The sequence below is a fragment of the Brienomyrus brachyistius genome, chromosome 4, assembly GCF_023856365.1.
Source record: "Brienomyrus brachyistius isolate T26 chromosome 4, BBRACH_0.4, whole genome shotgun sequence".
NCBI classification, from domain to species: Eukaryota; Metazoa; Chordata; class Actinopteri; order Osteoglossiformes; family Mormyridae; genus Brienomyrus; species Brienomyrus brachyistius.
Genome location: NC_064536.1, coordinates 1,355,035 through 1,372,185, shown reverse-complemented (window position 1 = coordinate 1,372,185; position 17,151 = coordinate 1,355,035). Strand labels below are relative to the sequence as shown.

Sequence of the window (17,151 nt, the reverse complement as noted above, 5' to 3'; positions counted from 1 at the left end):
AGATTCACATTCAAACAGGACATCAGATCCTTAGATAGGCGTGGCCGTTAGTTTGTGGTAATACCAATTTAAAGTGCACATATGGGAACAACATATTTTGGTTGGTGTGGCTAATCCCAATTGATTTGCCCTCCAGAATTGATAATGTACACCGTAATTCAGTTCTTTTAATGCAGAATAGTAGGACAAAGAAATGCTAGCGGACCACAACGATCAGATAAGGCCACAGAGGAATGTGGGGGGGGGGGGGGGGGTTGTTAAACAAAGAAAGAAAGAATCTTTGATAGTCAGGACACACTGAGATACCTGGTTACACTATTTAATTTTCAAGATTCTTCTGGTATAACAATGAGGACATATATGCAGTGGTAGCTGTACATATTTACTTATTCAAATTTATATAAGTGTTTAAGCGTAAAAGGGGTAAAATAGGTGATACGCCGTGAAACACGGTCATAATGGTGGCACACAAAACACTGAGATCGTTTAAGGACACATACAAACATAACCCATCTGTATACTGAGACTAGTAGTCATGAATAAGCAAATATACAGGGTATATAAAACCTGAACTTAAAAGAACCTTTCTTTAGGGAGTTGGGTGAGTCAGTGGTAGATACAGTACAGCAGGATGGACGGGGAGGGGGCTGCGTGCCAAGTTGAGGGGCCCCTGTCCTTGAGGTCCATTCTGCTGTCTGTAGGTCCCTAAGTCTCTGGGCCATAAAAGATGGAATGCTGGCCTCCCTTGTTATCTGTGTATGTGTGTGTGTGTGTGTGTGTGTGGGGGGGTGTCACTGACTCCCCTTTTGTACCTAGACTAATGAATACCTCTCATACCAGGCTAGGCCTCGTCTCAGGCAACCTGGAATCTCAGCCTTGTCGTATGTGCGTGTGTGTGGTCCTACATCAGTGAAAGTTGACAACATCTGTACTGAAAAGCATGACTTGTTGTGCAAACGGCACCATCTCAAGCTTAGGGGGGAAATATGTTATTTGGCAGGTGCTCAGGTCAGGTCAGGATGGGGAGCATGCGCTGGTGCACTGTGTTGCTGCACCCACCACACAGCAAAACTCCCTGGTATCCCGGCCGACGACCCCCCCATGCAGACACATTCTATTCCCACCGTCCGGAAATGGCCATTCATCTGCCACAGTCAGGGGTTATATAGGTAACCCCTTGGCCTGGTCCAGTCGCTTAAGTACTCAGCAATGAGGATCCTGCGAGCCGGATCACCTTCAGGGAAACGCGCCACATGGCCGTAGTACCGTAACTGACGCTCCCTCACAATGCAGGTAATGTGCCTCATTCAGGACTCCTCTAGCAACCGCTCATTCGACACCAAGTCAAACCAGCGGTACCCAAGGATTCTCCGAAGAGACACAGTACTGAAGGAGCCCAGTCTTCATCTCAGCTCAGAGGGTAGCGTCCGTGTCTCACAGCCATACAGTAAGACAGGGAGCACCAGGACTCAAAAGACTTGGACCTTCGTCCTCTTGCAAAGATATCAGGAGCCCCACAGCCCCTTTCCAGTGACCTCAGGACCTCCCAGGCGCTCCTATGTTAAAAATTTGATTCTTCATGTCTAATGTAAAATGTGTAGAAGGTATACATCTGAACAAATTTTCAGTCTCTTAAACATTTCATAAACGATGTCATAAAGGGATTGAGAATAGGGGGCACACAACATTATAATGTAAATGCCCAGTAGTGTTTATTGGGGGGGGTGGTAAATCTAAATGAAATTTTAGGTGGTACATGACCCCCCATCCCTACACCACTGGATCAGACCAGTATTTCTATATGACTCTGAAACATACCACAGAATGCAACACGGGAGAACAGTCAGTGTTTTCTGCTGATTCCGTTTATACACTTAGACGAGCAGTACCATTATCTTCAAAAAACCTTTACTCAGGATCAGGGCTAACTATTAAAACCTCTTCTCTATCTCTGATTTAGATCCCAGCATAAAAATTGCATTGTACTGGATTAGACCTTTCATGAAACATGTTATTCCTGAAATAAAATCAGAGTGAAGACAAAGGTAAGAGGTGCCACTTTTTCCATAAAGGATTAATATAAAAAATCACATTGATACTGTCTTAACAATCTGTATGTTGATGTTATGTGTTACAGTCACTCAGAGTGTGTGTATTTGTAAACCCTCTTCACTCCTGTGTATGATGCGGGAAGAGTCTGAGACGTCTTTGGTTGAGCGGTAATCTGGCTACGCTGGCAACAAACAAGCTGCAGCATACAAACTGCCCTTATCTTTAGTGCTGATTCAGGCAAGCCGTGGAAAAGCTGGGGGCGAGTGCATGTAAATTTACGTTTATGTTAAACTAAAGTAACTCGCATAATCAAGTACAGTAATGTACAATAATGTTTTGTTCTCAGGTTGTGGAGGGCGAAAATGGAGTCCCAGGATTACGGTGAATATATAAACCCATACTCTCTGTCAGCTTTAAAGAAATATAGGCCGTTTGTTATATTCAGGGCATTTGTGTAAAGGGCATTTGTTTTCTATCAGAGGTTGGTCTCCTAGGTTTTTGTTCTTTCATTGATAATTAATTGCATCACTCTTAAAATGAAGGGCTGGTCTCGTGTGATACTACGTCATGTGACCGTGGCACATTTTCCATGCATAGTTGTGGAAATATCAACAGTACTGTCATTCATTACAGTTTAGTCGGTGATGGCACCCATGGTTTAGCACTGTTGTTGACCTTCAGAAACGTGCTTCTGCCAAACGTGGTCACGCTTGTGGGCTTCTTGTCCAGCTGCTGGCTTTGTGGACCAGCACCGGGCTGAGCTCATCGAGAGGGTGAGCGCAGTGGACCCCATTGGGAGGTATCTGCTCGCACACGGATTGGTGCATAACAGGTTGACCATACCACTGAAGGGTAGCAGTCAGAAGAAGATGAAGAACATCTACCAAGACCTGGACTTCAGAAGAGCACCTGCGAAAGAGGCCTTTTACAGACTTCTGAAGGAACACGAGCCTCAGCTCCTTCAGGAACTGGGTAAGCTAACTATGAAGCTTTTCTGCTTTTTGTCCTGTCCTTTTGGAAGAAAAATGGCAAGTGTTGCTTTTCTTTCCATCTTGGGTACGACGTTAAACTGCACCTGGCTCTGCAAGAATTTTGGGGGGTGGTGGCGGGATTGGCACTCCAGCCTCCATAAAACACTTTATGGTATCTAGGTCCAAAGAGGCAGAGATCGGGGCTGATGTGGTGCTGAGGCATCTCCCGCTGCAGGGGAGCCTTGGGTCCCAGTTTGAGGCGGCCCATCTGGGTAGGCACCTGAAACATCTTGTCTCTCCTGCAAGATGAGCTTTGTAAACCCTGCATTTTGGTGGTGGCACAATCTGAGAGTGGCCAGATCTCTTTAGGTGGATACACCTACTTTTAGTCTGGTTGCTCTGATGGCTGCCATACTCTGGGAATAGTTGTTGCTGTAACAGATCGACTCCTCCTGATGTCTGAAGTCACTCTTTTCAACCAGCATACTGTATTATGAGGTTCAGGCTAAGGGACTCTTTGGATGTCTTCTCTGTTGTCTCACTGTAAGCTTCAACTGCGGTGAATGACGACTCTTTGAGGGAGACTTTTTACTGGCAATTTCCCTTGGTGGTTGATGGGTGCCCACAAGGTGACACTCCTCTGGTCATGGGTGACTTCAGTGCGGCCACTGGCACTGACAGGGCTGGTTATGAGGATCGAATTGGTCCCCTTGGGTCTGGAGATCATGGTAAAAGTGGCTCCATGTTCCTTGACTTTGCGAAAGGTTAGGGACTGCAGGTCGCTGGTTTCAGTGCCCTGAGACGCATCATTGGACTTGGTACTCCAATACTGGTGGTGCGGTGAAAGCGATCGATCACAACCTTGTGGGCAGACGCTGGAGGCTCCTGCCAAACTGCAGGGTCCAACAAAATTGGCAACTCAAATCTATACCGGGAACTGAGAAAGGTGGTTTTGAGGGCTCTGAGGGCAGATAAGGAGGCATTTATTAGATGAATCTATGAGCTGGTGACATAGCATGCGTGGTCCAGTAATCCGCATCTTGCTTACAGAGGAATCAACGCATTATGAACATCTAAATCTGTTCCTCGGTGACTTGCATATGTTTGTCAGAAAAGACGTCTAGCTAGTTAATTACTGTATTTGGTTGGAATTTGCACATTTAATGAATTTTGAGTAATAAGTATTTTCCTGGTGCACCATTCTAGGGGTTAAACATCAGATAAAGGAGGAGAATGAGACCAGGAAACTGAACAGTGAGAGACTGAGTAAAATCGGGGTGGGCACCGAAAAGCCTATTAAGAAGATGCCGAAGTCAGGATATTCCTCCTACATTTGGTAAGTAAAGATATTCTGGATTACATACAGTCAACTACTGTTAATAAAATTTGACTGCATTCTTAATAAAACAACATTATACTGTGAGTTTCACCTCATTTACACAAAGACGTTTATTGAATTTAAACTTTAATTTTAACGTCGTTATCTACAAAGTTTTACTCCTACATATGTCTGAGGACTGTGTATGGGGCCCATTGTCCCAAAGAAGGAGCAAGACAATCCCCACCCAGTTATGGTCTTTGACTCCTCCTCATTTCCTGTTGCAGCCAGTGTCCCTGAGCTCCGGTTGGTGCTTCTAGGGAAAAGTACAGCTGGGAAAAGCTTAATAGCAAATGCCATCCTGGGCAGAGAGGTGTTTGTGTCTGGGACGCCCTCACCGACACAGGTCCAGATGAGCAGCGAGAGGAAAATCAGGATTATTGCCGGGAGACAGGTGGTGGTGGTCAATACTCCAGACTGGTTTAGCTCTACAGTGTCCCAGTTTGAGCTGTGGCAGGACGTCAAACACTGCATGGAATTGTCAGCTCCAGGACCCCATGCTTTTCTCTTGGTCACGGAGATGCACGAGTATGGAGAGGTGCAGGCAACAATATTAGAGAAGATGAGGGGGATACTTGGAGATTACTGCTTTCTACACACCATTGTCCTTTTAACTCACGCCAGTGAACTGAAAGAGAACATCACTGGAGACTTTGTGCATACTGGCAGCCCAGACCTCCAAGGAATAATTACCAGATGTGGTAACAGGTATCGTATCATCAACACCAGTAACCGACCTGAAGGTTATCAGATCTCCTGGTTGCTGGAGAACATACAGAAGATGGTTCAAGAAAACCAATGGAGCTTCTACAGCAATAAAATGCATGAAGACGTGATGTCTCAGATTCAAGAGATGGAAGAAAAGCTTCAGAGGGAAAGAGCCGAGAGGAAACTGAGAGAAGAACTGGAGGCGAAGGAGAAGTTTGAGAAGGAGCTGCAAGACTCTCTGAGGGAGAAGGAGACCGTGATTCAGGAACAGAAGGAAAAGATTGTAGTGCTGGAGGAGAGGATAGTTGAACTGGAGGAACAGCTGAAGGAAGAGAGGGATGAAGAAAAGAAAAAAGAACTTGAAGAAGAACTGAACAAAGAGGTGGAGCTGAGGAATGTTACGCAAAACGAGGTTAAAAGACTCAAGCAGGAAGCAGAGAAAGAAAAAAGTGAGCGGGAGGAGAAACACAGACAGGAGATTGAAGAGATCAGAGCGAACTACGAGGGGGAGGCTCAGGCTGAAGCAGAAAGACATGTGATGAAAATACTGCTACCTGAACTGTTTAGCAGATTACAGTCCACATTAAAAACCAAGATGCACAATGAATATGAGAGACAGACTGAGGAAAAGAACCATGAAATAGCTGTTATAAAGGAAGCATGTAGCAGAGAGATAGAGAGAGTGCAGAGGGAGAAGAATGAAGAGATGCAGAAGTTAAAGACAGAGATGAACACAGAGATGGAGGAGATGAAAGGGGAGATTGCGAGAATGAAACTAAAACTGGAGAGCAGCCCACAGCTTGAAGGAACTGCAGTCTGAACTCTGCAGCTGTGTGTGTGTGCAGTCTGTATGTTCCTCCTGTGTTTGGGGTTTTTAGATGATTGTTCATTTCCTTCTGTCTCAGGTGAATTGATGACTACATTGCTCATATTGTGTGAATCTGTGTCTGCCTGTGATTGATTATACATTTTTCATTTTGTGCAGGTGTGTCTCTTATCCAATGAATTACTTTACTCCCAAAAATTCTACTACGCTCCATCAGGTGGCAGTATCACTCCAACAAACTGTTAGAAAAAAATATTTAAATGTCTGTTGAGTAACTAGTAAACAAGATGCAGTATTGTACAAATTAATGTATGTATAAATTATGTTTTATGTCTTTATGAGTATGTCAGCTTAGCCATTTCAGATCTTTCTTGAAAGTCACCCCGGTATTTGCAGTAACCGTTTTATATACCCATAAATTTGAAAAAGAACTAAACAAAGAGGTGGAGCTGAGGAATGTTATGCAAAAAGAGATTAAAAGACTCAGAGAGGAAGCAGAGAGAGAAAAAACTGAGGAGAAACACAGACAGGAGATTGAAGAGATCAGAGCGAACTACGAGGGGAAGGCTCAGGCTGAAGCAGAAAGACATGTGATGAAAATACTGCTACCTGAACTGTTTAGCAGATTACAGTCCACATTAAAAACCAAGATACACAATGAATATGAGAGACAGACTGAGGAAAAGAACCATGAAATAGCTGTTATAAAGGAAGCATGTAGCAGAGAGATAGAGAGAGTGCAGAGGAAGAAGAATGAAGAGATGCAGAAGTTAAAGATAGAGATGAACAGAGAGATGGATGAGATGAATAGGAAGGTTGCTAGAATGAAACTAAAGCTGGAGAGCAGCTCACAGGGATCCCCAGGAGAGAAGAAAGATCATGGAGAGATTCACTGGATCCTGAAGAACTTGGTCAGAGTGTCACTGCTGTTTGGTTTCTGGTCTGCTTTGTTCTATCCAATATGGTCTTTTTTACCTTTTTCCTGGTTGACTGGGGGCTGAGGAGAGCGATCAGGCTCCTGGGCTGAGGAGCTAGCAGCCAATAGCAGGGATTCTCTCTCAGGTGAACAAAATTGTATCATCATCTCCCAGTTGGCAGTATCATTCCAGTAAACTGTTAAAAAAAAGAAACGTTTGTTGAGACCTAAAAAGTGAGATACTGTATTGTGCAAATGAATGGTTTAATTTCTGTGTAAATTATGTTTTATGCCTATATGAGTGTGTCATTTTCACTACATCAAAACTTTTTTGAAAGTCACCCCGAGTACTTTGGCTGCCACTCAGCTCAATGGGTTGAATGAGTGGCTCCGATGCTGATACCCCTCCAGTCATGGGTTCTAGGCTGCCCTGTGGCCATCATCAGCTTTTAGGGGGCAACAAATAGCTTTGCAGTCTCTATGCTTGTGATCAGAAGATTAGAATGCTAGAACTACATTAGAATGCATCTCTTAGCCTATTCTATCTTGTTGTCTGTAACTCGGGGGCCAAAGCACAGGGTCAGCCAATATGTGGGGCCCCTCAAGCTGGGGTTAAGGGCCTTGCTCAAGGGTCCACTGACATGTGATTGTTCCATCTATTATGTTATGTGTGTCTGTTAGTCTTGGGTATGATGTTAAACTGCATCCGGCCCTGCAAGCAGTCCACTAACTTGCAGGGAAACTATTTTGGGGGGTTTGTGGTGGGATTGGCATCTCAACCAATGTAAAACACTTCACAGCAGCTCAGCCTAAACACCCTTCTGCTCTCCGCGTGAGTAGCTCTGCTGAGAGGCTGCTGCCATTTTTCTAGTTGTTATGCTTAATGCAGTTTTAACTGGTTTTTGAGGTATCTGTTTAAGAAATTCATATATTACTCATATTTATCTTTTGTGAATACGCAACACAAAAATATACACAAACACGTGTGATGTGATGACATAAAAGTACACCACAATTTAGTTTACTTGCAAATCAATTTATTTAGCCAAATGCACCTGGGTGACTTGAAGTAATACATCAGGTCAAACACAGCTCAGACATTTACGGTGTTCATATCAAGGCTGTAATGCAGTTTTACTTCCAGCAAACGCAAAAGTGCCCATCAGATTATTAAAACTCAAAGTTTAAAGGCCATGAGTGGAATTACCAACGTGAACGCCACTATTCTCCATCACGCCATCTTAGCAGTCTTCATGGTACAGCCGCCGTGACAAAGACACTAACAGACACAGACGTGGTCGTAGTCCAGCTCCGCAGTCAAATAGAGATGCCAGTCCACACACTAGAGGTGGGGTCCGCTTCCAGTCTCCTGAATGGCATGCACCCCCTGCTTTGGCCAGCAGGGAAACTTTCTACAGCTGCTGTTGAAGGGCAAACACCATCTACTGCATCAGGGGTAATCAAGCATGGTATTCACACTGGTACTACCACACCAATTACACAGAGAGCTCAGAGAGTCACACCGGACCAGAGGGCTGAAATGCAGACCTGTTGAAAGCATATGTCATTGAAGAAAGCTATTGTATGTGGGCTGTGCCGGTTGTCTTGGTGAGCAAGACAAAATGGCACTTGGCATTACTGCTTGGACTATATAAGAAACTCAGTCAGGTGACAGTCAAAGACTCCAACCCTCTTCCTTGAGTGGATGAAGCATTGGATGCTCTGACTGGTTTGCTTGGTTCTCCATGATGAACCTTCAGCATGGTTATTGGCAAGTGAACTGGAAGAGGAACACCATGAAAAAACAGCATTCTTTACGGGCAGTGGGCTATATCACTGTAAGGTAATGCCAGTGGGACTCAGCAATGCTCCTGCCGCATGCCAGTGGTTAATGGAAATGGTATTTAGTGGTTTACAGCAGCTGCTTCAGCGAACATCTCCAGCACCTGGAAGAAGTCCTGTTCAGATTCCAGTCTGGTGACCTCAAGCTAAATTCATCAAAATGCTATTTGTTTGGAATCAGGTACGAATTCTTGGCTATGATGTGCCCAAGGATGGCATTCAGGCCCTCAAAATGTGAAGAATGTTCAAGCCTGGCTTACCCCACACTCAGCCACGGAAATAAGTGCATTTACTGGGCTTGTTCATATTATTGTAAGTTCATTAGGAACTTTGCACATCATTGTGTCCCTTTACATGCACGTCACCCTGCTGACACCTTCTGTACGGCTCCCATTAGTCCACACCCTATTGAGAGACAGCCCAGTCCTGTAAGTCCATCTTGTCTTGTCAGTTCTGTACATTACCACAGCTCCAGTGGAACAGATCCAAAAATCTTGCAGTCTCCTGCAGCCAGACCTCTCCGCAGCCTTCTGGCCCAGATGGCTGCACCATGGGCTATACAGTCTATATCCTCTCCAATGGTGCTTCAGCTCCATGAGGAAGACCTCAAAAAGGAATAAAACCAAGACCCCATCCTGTCTTGGGTTATTACGTGGAAAGCTACAGGTTGGAAACCCACATAATCGTGCATAAGTAAAGGCATGAGGGAGGAGAAAGTGCTCTGTCTCTTATATCGGTTCACTCTGCCATGAAGTTTTTTGTCCGCACAAAGTCAATGCTGCATCGAATCGTTCCTCAAGCCTTAAAGGACACTGTCTTACAGGTGCTGCATGGAAATTCATTGGCTGCTCACATACTGCCAGATAAAGTCCTGAAACTTGCTCAGCAACTGTGCTACTGGTTTTTCATGTCTTGTACTCCATGTAACACAAGACGGAGTCCTATACCTCAGCCGAGAGCTCCCGTGAAAACTATGGTTGCTACTGAGCACTTCCAAAAACCTGCGTCCACCATCCTTGAGCTCCCCATCACGAGTTGTGGTAACAGGTATGTGCTTGTTTTTAAAGCAGCATGCCACAACAGTTGCAAAAACAATATTTGTGAACATGGCATCCCAGAGATTCTACACAACGATCAAGGATGTCAATTTGAGTGTGACCTAGTGAAACACCTGTGTCAGCTGTTGGGCATCCAGAAAACATGAACGAGCCCATATCATCCTCAGTGTGATGGCATGGTGGAGAGATCAAACAAACCGCTCACTTGTCCAGCAGTCGGGTGAATGCGATGACTGTCTGATCCAAATTGCCTTGGCTTACAACACAAGCCCTCACTCTACCACAGGTCTCACCCCCTTCTTCCTCACACATGGTCATGAAGCTAGGATGTCTGTTAATGTGCTGTTACCTAACACCACACCACCTTTGATCGCTCCAGGTTCTCATACTGATTATGTTGCACACTTGACATGGAAACTTAAATTGACCTTCAGATCTACTGAGTGGAACAGAGATGACAGGCAGCCCACAATCAACGGAAACGATAGTATGACGGACGTGTCATGCACATTCCCTATGTTTTTGTACCTTGTGTAATTAAATGACCCCATTATATCAAAACAAAGAACTCGCTCCTCATTGGAAAGACCCCTTTAAAATATTGGGTTCAGATGATTCCCCTGGAGTGACCTATAGGATCTGTTACCTACTGGATCAATCAAATAAGTCCCAACTTGTCCATTACAGCTGTCTTAGGCCATAAAATGCCGAGGTGCCTGCTTCTGGATGTAAGTCACTTGCTGGCGACTTATCTGAGCAACCTCGGCCTCCTTGTCTGACTGCGTTGTCAGGTGCTTTGCCTTTTAGACCTTCACCATTGGCAGCAACACAGACCTGTAGTGTACCTGGCTGCAGAGGTGCCTGGCTCCTCAGACTCGCCAGCCACAGCCGCGGTTCCAGCCCGGAATCTCCTCTGACCATGTAGCGGTACAGGGGTCTGACTTTGTCCCCCCGGTCCAGGCCCTGGTTTGTCCTTGCATCCCAGAGGCCATCAAGTCAGACCTCCCAGATACCTGAAGGACTATGTTCTGTATGTGACATAGTTGTTTTGCTCTTCTTCCTTGTTCTTTTGCCTTACTGTATGTGAAATGGGTGACATTTCTTTTGTGGCTGGGGGAGGAAATGTAAGGTGTAGAAATATACACTGGATTGTTTGCAGACTCGTCTTTGCGTGTTTATTGTTTTGCATGGTCGCACGTTTGGATGTTCACATTTTCATCTTTGAAATGACTGGGTTGTTTTGTTGAATCTACCTCTGCTGGTGACTCTATAGGTTTGCCTTAAGCCAAAGGTATTGAAAGGTATTCACCTCCATCGTGTTGTTCTCTTTCCACTAAGAGGGGTGCCACCACCACGTCGAACTCGCCACGTTCGATGCTCGTATTTGAAGGTTTTTATGTGGTTAAGGACCTGGAACTGATAAAATTTTGAGACAAATCACTCCAAAATTGAAGCAGCTCCACACAGTACCATCAACAGGAAGGATGACTACAGATGACATTTGACCTTGGGAATATCAGGTTAGGTTGAGGATCATGCACTAGTACAGTGCATTGCCATGCTCACCACACAACGAAACAACTCGGGGTCCTGGGTAAGTCCGAGAGCCGACATGTGGTCCAGTGCCACCCACTGGATGTGCCCATCTATCAGGCAGGTGTTACATGGGTGTCCCCTTGTCTTGGTCCAGCTGGTCCTCAGCAATGAGGATCCTGCAAGCTGGACCACCCTCATGGAAACATGCCATATTGCTATAGAGCCATAATTCTAGGGACTCCTTGAGCAGCTTCTTATTCCATACAAAGTCTAACCAGCGGTACCCAAGGGTTCTCCAAAAAGACACAGTACATAAGGAGCCCAGTCTTCATCTCAGGTCACTGAATAGCATCCATGTCTAGCAGCCAGCAGGAAGATTGGATCCAGGCCACTCACAAACCCAGGCACTCAGACTCATCACTCAGTCTCATGAGAGTCTCGATCAGAGCCCCTATTGACTCTATGAAGACCACAGCATTGTCAGCAAAGGTAAATCTTCACTGACCAACAAATGCCACACAGCTGCTGGACCCTACAACCCTGCTCAACACAAAGTCCATGCAAGCATTGAACAAAGTAGGAGCAAGAACACACTCCTGACAAATCCTAAATTCCACTGGGAAGAACACAGAGGTTCTGCCTCCATTTTGTACAGCCCTCCTGGTACTGATATACAGGCCAACCATGACATCCAGCAACTTTGGGGGGGGGGGGGATCCCACAAAGTCTTAGGATGTCCCACAGGGCAGCTTGATCAGCTGAGTTTTTGGCCAGCTTTATGGCAATTGAGAAAGGCTGCAAACAAGATTTGTGATCACTGGATGAGAACCCTCAGTGCCAGGATGTGGTTGATGGTACTGTAGGCTTCATAGGTGCTAAAGATGACCCTAGCAAGGACTAAGCCTGGCACTGACAGTAGTGTTATTCCCCTATAATTGCCACAATTCCAGATAGGGACAGCAAGTCCTGTTTTCCAGTCGGTTAGGATGACACCTGTCTCCCAAATGGTAGTAAAAATTGCTTCCAATGCCAGGAGGACAGCATTACTACCAGCCTGAAGAAGCTCATCCCGGATACTGCAGATCCCTGAGGCCTTCTGTACTTGCATTTGGAAAACACAGTGACGTTATTATTACTGTAGTATATTTCTGTTTTCAGTTATGTAATTGAAGGATATGCGTAGGTTGAATTGGGAGCACCTGATATGATCCTGATCAGGGAACAGTATGTAAGAACTTGTCTAATCCAATGTTTGCTAACACATCTCTCTTAACTTCTGCATTTATCTGTTTGGGATTCGAAGGCTGAATGAAGAGCCAATATTTATACGAAGCACTTTAGCCATGTGCTATAACAAGCTTTGCAACTTTGAAGATGTCAAAGAAATGAAACTAATCCGCACTGTAATTAATTGTGGAATTGATATTCCCTTGACAGCACGGTGTGAGATGCTTGGTGAAGAAAACTTGGGTTTTATCTGTTCGATATCAAACGTGGAGCAATTTGCTGTGGTTCCTGAACTCTGAACTGGAAAAGTGCAACATTAGATTCCTGTTGTGTTTTTGCAGTGGCACCTGTTCTCAGCAACATCACAGCATCGCAAAACAGAATCGAGTCTAGCTGAGATGCAGGCTTGAGTTTGGGGCCCATTTCTCATCCCTACTATTGTGTATTGCGGTATATGGGAGACATTCGATCGGCAGACCTGTCAGTGCTCAGGTGTGGACAGCAGGGATTTCTCTTAACTATATTTTTCTAGATTACATGCAGGTGAAAAGAAATGCACTTTTTCTTGGGGGGATTTCTGTGGTTGGAAGCATGGCCTGTAAAGTTCAGAAAGCCGAAATACACAAATGGCAGGAAAATGTGTGAAACCCCTTAAAAAGTATCAGACTGAATCGAACGGCTAAACCTCAGATCTCGTTAATGGACAAACAATTCCTAGGTCATTGCTGTCGTTTTTCAAGACTAATATCGGATCAGTCTGGTTTTCTATTTGAGGTTAAGAAACTAGTCAGTTCCATCGTCACGGGTTTGTCACTGGGCTGCAGTGGAGTAACATTTTAAGTCTGTGATGCAGTGACTGTTAAAAATGTTTAAGAAAAAAACATGATTATCCATTCACTGATTGCTATTGCAGTGTATGCTGTTTTATTATTATTTTGATGTGACACCATTGAAGAGTAAATGATATATTGAGTGTATTTAAGATGTGGCTTTTATCTATTCATTGGATTATTTTAAAAGGCCTTTTTGTCATTGTGCGAAAATAAATATTAAAAAATATTTGCTAACCTAACAAACAGTGCTTTTTAATGTTTAGTTTAAATATTAGTTTTATCTAAAACTGACAGCGGTATGTAAAGCTTTAGTGTGTCTCAATATGGGAGACACATTAGAGAGAAATGCGGAGACCAGCGGTGGGTTACTGTAGTACAGTGGGGTACAGTGCACAGTGGTGCACTGGTTAAGCACTGCTGCTTCACACCTCTGGGACCAGGGACCGAGTCTCTGCCCCAGTGTGTGGAATTTGCACCTCCTCCCCATGTCGCTGTGGGTTTCCTCTGGTTTCCCCCCACAGTCCAAAAACATGCCAAGGTCTGGTTGTCATTCCAGCTCGGGATCTTCCAGGCTTTACACCCATAACCGTAGACGATGGATGGATGTTACATAACTTACCCTTATTTATGGTCTGTTGCCATTGGAACTTATATGGAAGATATTCTTTTTGTGTGAAAAAGCATCACTCGTTGGATTGTGCAAAGGTGGACCTGATTACCATCTCAAGCTTAGAGGGGAAATATGTTATTTGGCAGTGTGCCAGATAGATCTGGTGATGTTGATCACAGAAAAAACTTCTGAATTTTCACATAATGTTATTGAGGAACGGCCAATTTTGTTATAATTATCGTGAAATCTTTAAAACAGGTAATTCATATAACACTTTTTCAACAAACATTTTTTTCACAGAACAACTAAGGGTGTCATAAATTTTTTAATGCTGATTTAATAAATGCACTCAGAATTTTTCTCTAAACCGTAGTTTTTAAGTGATGTCATCCATCCATCCATTTTCCAAACCACTTATCCTACTGGGTCGCGGGGGATCTGGAGCCTATCCCGGAAGCAATGAGCATGAGGCAGGGAACAACCCTGGATGGGGGGCCAGCCCATCGCAGGGCACACTCACACACCATTCACTCACGCATGCACCAGAATGAACTTAATCCCCAAAACTAATTTCAGCTGCATTTCAGCCCTGCCACAAAAGGACCTGCTGACATCATTTCAGTGATTCTCTCGTTGGCACAGGTGAGAGTGTTGATGAGGACAAGGCTTTTACGTCACTATGTCATGCTGATTGAGTTAGAATATCAGAGTGGGTGTTCTCCCTCTGTTAACCATGGTTACCTGCAAGGAAACACACGCAGTCATCATTGCTTTGCACAAAAAGGGCTTCACAGGCAAGGATATTGCTGCTAGTAAGATTGCATGTAAATCAGCCATTCATCGGATCATCAAGAACTTCAGTGAGAGAGGTTCATTAGCACTGTCATTAATCCTTATTTGGATTGTGCAATATTACAAATCTGTTTTGGTATTGAATGTTTGTTCTATCCCATCATCACATGCTGCTATCTCAATTATTCAAGGCACTACACTAAGACACTTTTCATTACCATGTGCACTAATATTCTGTTATTTTATATTTGTTATAGCTTGCAGTTTTTTTTTTAACTTTGCACAGAGTATGAGTATTTATGAGTATTTATATAGTTATAATACAAAGTATTACTCATAGTTACTTGCACTATTATTTTCTTTACCTTACCTTTATTCCTATTATTGCACTGAGCATGTAAAGGACAAAAGAATTTCCCTCGGGATAAATAAAGTTTTTTCTTATCTTATCCTATCTTATCGTATCTTATCTTATCTTATCTTATCTTATCTTATCTTATCTTATCTTATCTTATCTTATCTTATCTTATCAATTGCTGTTGACTTCAGGACTTCAGGGCGCACAAGTAAGTCCAGCAAAGGTAAAATTATTTTCTCTGATTAATTCTCTTTCTGATTGTTTTGGCATCTGGAAAAAGACAAAGGTGAGCGTTACCATCAGTCCGATGTCATGCCAACAGTAAAGCATCCTGAGGCCATTCATGTGTGGGGTTGCTTCTCAGCCAAGGGCGTGAGCTCACTCACAATTTTGCCTAAGAACACAGACATGAATAAAGAATGGCACCAAAACATCCTTCAAGAACTCCCAACCATCCAAGAACAATTGGGTGATGAACAACGCATTTTCCAGCACCGTGCCATAAGGCAAACGTGATAACTAAGTGGCTTGGGGAACAAAATGTTGACATTTTGGGTTCATGGTCAAGAAACTCCACAAATATTAATCATATTGAGAACTTGTGGTGAATCCCCAAGAGGCGGATGGACAAACAAAAACCCACAAGTTCTAACAATCTCCAAGAATCGATTATGCAAGAATGGGCTGTCATTAGTCAGGATTTGGCCCAGAAGTTGATTGACAGCAGCCAGGGCGAATGGCAGAGGTTTTGAAAAAGAAGGGCCAACACAGCAAATATTGTCTCTTTGCATAAACTTAATGTAATTGCCAATAAAAGCCTTTGACACTTATGAAATGCTTGTAATTATACTTCAGTATACCATAGAAATATCTGACAAAAAGATCTACAAACACTTAAGCAGCTAACTTTGTGAAAACCAACACTTGTTACTCTCAAAACTTTTGTCCACGGCTGTACATATAGCGTATGGTTTAATTTTGTGTCACTCAAAATCCATGCATGATAGCTAAATTCTGACATTGTAACTCAGCATGAACAATTCTGTAAGATTCACCTATTTTGATTTATGAAACAAAAAGAAAGTAAAAATTTGTTGACCAGTGAAACAAATAAATACATACATACTGTATAATATATATTAGTATGTATTAATTTTGTTGACCAGTGAAACCACAGAATGCTGCATGGATGAATAGTCAGTGTTTTCTGCTGTTTCTGTACATTTAGACAACCAGCACTATTATCTTCAAATAACCTTTACTCATGTCATGTGACCTATGTAACCTAACCAGCTCCTAGATTCTTGGCTTACAGCATGGAGTAATTTCCTCATGCGATTCATTGCTAAGCTATTACTATTACTCTGGCACCCCTTCTGTTGAAGACCGCAAAGCACTTTGGTTAATGGATTATGAAACATGTTTTTACTGAAATAAAATCAGAGTGAAGACAAAGGTAAGAGGTGCCACTTTTTCCCTAAAGGATTAATATAAAAAATCACATTGATACTGTCTTAACAATCTGCATGTTGTGTATGTTGATGTTGTGTGTTACAGTCACTCAGAGTGTGTCTATTTGTAAACCCTCTTCACTCCTGTGTATGATGTAGCCTGCTGGCTCTGTGTGGCTTATGGGAAGAGTCTGAGAAGAAAGTCTAGATAAGTATGGAAAGAGAAGGAAAGCAAGTATGATATTTCCAGACTATAATAAACTAGCCTATCACAGTACTTATAGAAAGTCTTCGGACGCTTTGCTTAATTCTATAAAAAGTCTGTTGCGAGTTTATTGGTTTCAGAACAAAAGTCCATTGACAAGCTGTGTTTAACATATCTGCACATATCTTCCTTGCACACTTTTTATTAAGTGGCATAATTTTTTGCAACTGACCCACTCAATTCTGTTCTTGCCGTCTTGACACTAATTGCAATTGCATTGGCTCCCAAAGACATACTAAACACAAATGTTTGGTGTTTTATGTTATTGCGAATTTATTGTGTTATTAATTAAAGAGGTCCTAATGATGCTTGACAATTAATTTTGCGA

General features: G+C 43.3%; 2 protein-coding genes across 19 annotated transcripts in view; both read left to right on the top strand.

The window, feature by feature from the left end:
- LOC125740452 (trichohyalin-like) overlaps positions 1 to 17,151 on the top strand; it is a 65,237-nt gene that overhangs the window by 7,176 nt on the left and 40,910 nt on the right. For 3 of the 17 annotated variants that reach the window (XM_049011608.1, XM_049011601.1, XM_049011600.1), the window contains exon 1: positions 16,467 to 16,563. The exons of 2 other annotated variants lie outside the window; for them this stretch is intronic. The gene's annotated coding sequence lies outside the window, so the exon portion shown is untranslated. Of the gene's footprint in view, positions 1 to 2,008; positions 2,046 to 16,459; positions 16,564 to 17,151 lie in introns of those variants that run through there. 12 more of the 17 variants (XM_049011594.1, XM_049011598.1, XM_049011609.1 and 9 more) reach the window with 8 other exon arrangements.
- The window catches only part of LOC125740447 (trichohyalin-like), a 114,439-nt gene that overhangs the window by 81,356 nt on the left and 15,932 nt on the right, over positions 1 to 17,151 (top strand). Inside the window, exon 7 of one of the 2 annotated variants that reach the window (XM_049011583.1) lies at positions 6,153 to 6,227. The gene's annotated coding sequence lies outside the window, so the exon portion shown is untranslated. Of the gene's footprint in view, positions 1 to 6,152; positions 6,228 to 6,378; positions 6,485 to 17,151 lie in introns of those variants that run through there. The other variant, XM_049011582.1, reaches the window with a different exon arrangement.